The following is a 4,521-nucleotide window of genomic DNA, read 5'->3' as shown; positions in this document are numbered from 1 at the left end:
TTAACTTCTTTTGAATTTATATTCAGAAGTGGAATTGATGAATCATGTGGTAGTTCTATTTTTAATTTTTTGAGGAGGCTTTAGACTGTTTTCTGTAGCAGTTGCACCATTTTAAAATCTATCCATAACACACAAGGTCCAGTTTCTGTACATACTTGCCAAGAGTTTTCCTTTCCTTTCCTTCCTTTTACCTTTCCTTTCCTTCATATGTAAACACACACACATGCACGAACAATTTTTTTCATATCCTTTCCCATTACTGTTTATCACAAATTATGAATATAGTTCCTTGTGCTACACAGTAGGATCTTTTTTTATCTATTCTATATATTAACATTATAGTTTGCATCTGCTAGTCACCAGCTCCCAATCTGTGCCTCCCCCACCCTTCCTCTCTTGGTAATCACATAGTCTGCTCACTATGTCTGTGAGTCTGTTTCTGTTTCACAGATAAGTTCATTTGTGTTATAGTTTATAGTCCATATGTAAGTGATACCATATGATATTTGTCTTTCTCTTTCTGACATCCTAAGTATTATTTTTAATGCTAATGTAGAGTCAAGTGTTTACTTGACTTCATTTTCAGAACATTTGTTGCTACTGTATAGAAATGTGATTGACTTTTAAAATATTTATCTTATATTCTTCAAGCTTTTTATTAATTCTAATACCTGTGGTTTCTTTGGGATTTTCTATATATAAAAGTATGGTATCTCCAATATACTTTGACTTTTTCCTTTCCATTCTGAAGGCTGTTTTTGTTTGTTTGTTTTTTTTTTTAAGCAACAACAACAATTCCTTTTTCTTACCTGATTGCTCTGGTTATAGAACTGCCAGTATAATATTGAACCAAAGTGTGGAATAGACTTCCTTATGTTGTTCCCAATCTTATAGGGAAAGCTTTCAGTGTTTCATTATTAAGTATGATTTAGCTGTGGGTCGTTTACAGGTACCCTTTGAGAAAGTTCTCTTCTGTTCTTAGTTATTAAGTGGTTTACTTTAACCCCTATTATGAAAAGGTGCTAGATTCAGGGAAATGCTTTTTCTGCAGGCAGATGTGTTTTTTGTCCTTTATTGTGTTAAAATGGCATAATGTCGATTGACTTTCATATAATGAACCAACTTTGCATACCTCCATAAATCCCACGTGATCATGGTATATAATCTTTTTTATATGTTGTTAGGTTTTGTTTGCAAGTATTTTGTTGAGGACTCTTGCATCTGTATTCATACAGAATATCCGTTGTGTGTGTGTGTGTGTTTTGATGTCTCTGTCTGATATTGGTATTAGAGAAATACTGTCATGACTTTGCCTGATATGTGGGGAAGAGAAATGTGGAATGAAGGATGAAGCATTGTTGGATTTAAGTTTAGTCAGGATTAGAGGGAGAAATTTAGGATGTATAAGTGTGGCTTTGGGGGTGAGATTATCAAGAGAGTTCATTCTCAATTTTCTAGGCCTGTGTTAAGTGCTTGACATTGAATTATGCTGTTTGTTAACTGTGTATAGATACTTTATATTTGAATTTGCTACCTATTTTCTGTATTAACATTTATGAAATTAGTATGTGTGAATCAGTTGTAATGTGCATTTAAGATAACTTTTTTTCAATTTTACTACAAAACAAGATGCCATTAAATAGCTGACGCTTTTTAAAAGAGCTTAACCTTAAGTCTAAGAAATAAGCATGTTTGTCTTTAAGGTGCGGAAACACATTTAAAAGTTATAAATTTGCCCAAAAAGATGCAGCTGGTGTGTGATTAACTTAGAATTCCAGCTTAATCTTCTTTGACTCCAAAGTCCATGTTTCTAAACACTGTACAATAGTGCAGTTGTAAAAATACTCGTGCTTTACATGTGATTTCTCCTAATGATCAGTGGTGGTATTCTGTTTTTTCTTTTTCTTTCTTTTTTTTTTTTAATTAGAAGAGATTAAAATCAACATGGAACAAAGCTATTATTCTTGAGTCATGTAGACTTGTAGTCATAGGTTATTCATCTTTCATTTAGTCTCTTTGATGCTCAGTATCTTTATTTGTAAGATAAGGGTGTTTATAACTACCATAGAGTTTTGGAGATAACCAAATAGCACATTTTTCTGTACTTAACTAATATGTAGTATATTTATACCTAGGTGGCAGTTTATTTAAAGGAAGCACTGGGACTTGTGGTCACACCCTCCAAGAACAAAAAAGTATTTAAAATATGGAACCACCATGGATGTCATGTGAAGAAGAACAAGAGCCAGAACCACAGAAAAGCGAGGGAGAAACCAAACTAGTAAATGATGAAGATGCTGAACTCATCTTGGTTGGAGTGGAACATGTACATGAGGATGATGATGTGATCTTTGTTGGGATGACCTCAAATTCAAAACCAGTCATTTCAAACATACTGAACAGAGTTACCCCAGGTTCTTGTTCAAGGAGAAATAGGTATGGTCACTTCAGGAAAGATAATGCTCAGAAATTACAGCCTGTTAGTCATGTGACTCCTACATCAGAAGCAAAGACTGTCTTGCCACTTTCTGTCTCTGAATCAAGATCAACAGATAGTCCTATTATTATTGAGCCTTTGTCCAAAGCGGATTCTAAAAATATTTCACCACAAATAATGCCTAATAGCTTTTCAGAGTTATGTTCTCCTTTGATTACCTTCACAAGTTCATTGCAGCATCCAGTAGAAACAGCAGTTTCTGCAGGAGATATGGATAAAAGTCCTCGTGTATCAAAGCGAGTTTCCACTTCTGAAACAAATAGCACAAGTCCCAAAAGGCCTACACTCAGTGATGGAGTTATAGGAGAACATTCTTTAGCTTTGTCCCTTTCAGGTACTTTTCATACAGTGACTACTCAGCAAAGCACACCAGACAGTGTTCATAACTCATTAAGCCATGTTCAGAGTGGAGAACCTTGTCCAACAGCTTTTCCAAAGGACAATGTTCATTGCAAGCCTGTAAGTCCTTTAGGGGGAAATGTATTGACAAAAACTGACTTTCCAAGTGTATCAAGTCAAAATAAGTTTGCTGATCCCACAGAAGGCAATCTGATTGTGTTACTTCGTGACTTCTACTATGGACAGCATATAGGAGATGGGCAGCCAGAACCGAAAACTCACACAGTCTTTAAATGCCACAGCTGCTTGAAGGTTCTAAAAAATGTTGAGTTTATGAATCACATGAAGCACCATTTGGAACTTGAGAGGCTGAGATGTGACAGCTGGAAATACCACACCACCTGCCAGCACTGCCACCGCCAGTTTCCTACGCCCTTCCAGCTGCAGTGTCACATTGAAAGTGTCCACACTTCCCAGGAGCCCTGCACAGTCTGTAAAATCTGTGAATTGTCCTTTGAGGCAGATCAGATTCTCTTACAGCACATGAAAGATAATCATAAGCCTGGTGAAATGCCCTATGTATGCCAGGTTTGCAGTTACAGATCATCATTCTTTGCAGATGTGGATGCACATTTCAGAGCATACCATGGTAACACTAAAATTTACTTTGCCCTTTTGTCTCAAATTTTTAAAACTGAAGCACTATACATATGTCATTATAGACAGCACTGGGCAAAGAGTTTTCACCAGTGTTCCAAATGTAAACTACAATTTTTAACTTGTAAAGAAAAAGGGAGCACAAGACCCAGTGTCATCAAATGTTTAAGAAGCCTAAGCAGCTAGAAGGATTACCTCCTGAAACAAAAGTTGTTATTCAGGTATCACTGGAACCCCTTCAACCAGGATTGGTGGAAGTAGCATCCATTACTGTGAACGCATCTGATTCTGAACCATCACCCCCCAAATCTAAAAGTAGGAGGTCAAAAAAACCCAGTTAATTCTACTTTAAGTAAGTCTGAAGCAAGTATTTCAAAGTTATAAACTCCATTAAAAACAAAAAATTCAACTATAGCATGATTCAATAATAAATACAGAGAAACCAATGCGTAATTTATGTGTTTTTGTTTTAAATACATGAAGTATAGTTTTGTTTGAATATTGAGATGTTATTTAAAAATATATTACCTGTTTTTCATACAGTTGTCTTAGCACTAAAAAGTATGTGTGCGTGTGTGTGTGTGAGAGAGAGAGAGAACGAGAGAGGTGGCGAAAGGAAAAGTAACAGCCTATTTTGGTATTTCATGTTATTTGTAAGTTCGAAAGCTCTGCTATACGTATAATCTGTAGAGTGTTTTAGCAACGTAATTTTCAACTGTTTTCATGCCTTGACTATCTCAATATTAACTATATAGCCAGATTGGAATGGCTTTGTTATTGTATGTTCCCTTGTGCTGCTGAACTCTCCGAAGTGCCTCTGTTGTGCTGATCTAAGATAACCTGGCTCCAAAAGCCTGGTGTGGAGAAGTTGATGGAGAAGCTATGATGTGAGTTGGGACCAGACATGGGATTTAGTCAGTGGAGAGCTGTGGCTTCTTGTCCCATTGGAGGAAGAGGTATGCATTCCCTCCAGGCATGGAGCCAAGGCAGAAGGAACACTGTCTCAGAGTATCTTTACCTAGCCCAGG

General features: G+C 36.4%; 1 pseudogene; it reads left to right on the top strand.

Moving 5' to 3' along the window:
- The first annotated feature begins 2,221 nt into the window (after positions 1 to 2,221).
- LOC138987058 (zinc finger protein 280B-like) lies at positions 2,222 to 3,862 on the top strand (annotated as a pseudogene).
- Positions 3,863 to 4,521: the final 659 nt, after the last annotated feature.

The sequence above is a fragment of the Bos mutus genome, unplaced genomic scaffold (assembly GCF_027580195.1).
Source record: "Bos mutus isolate GX-2022 unplaced genomic scaffold, NWIPB_WYAK_1.1 CTG538, whole genome shotgun sequence".
Lineage (NCBI taxonomy): Eukaryota > Metazoa > Chordata > Mammalia > Artiodactyla > Bovidae > Bos > Bos mutus.
The sequence above is the reverse complement of the archived record's forward strand: the minus strand, read 5'-3'. Positions and strand labels throughout refer to the sequence as shown.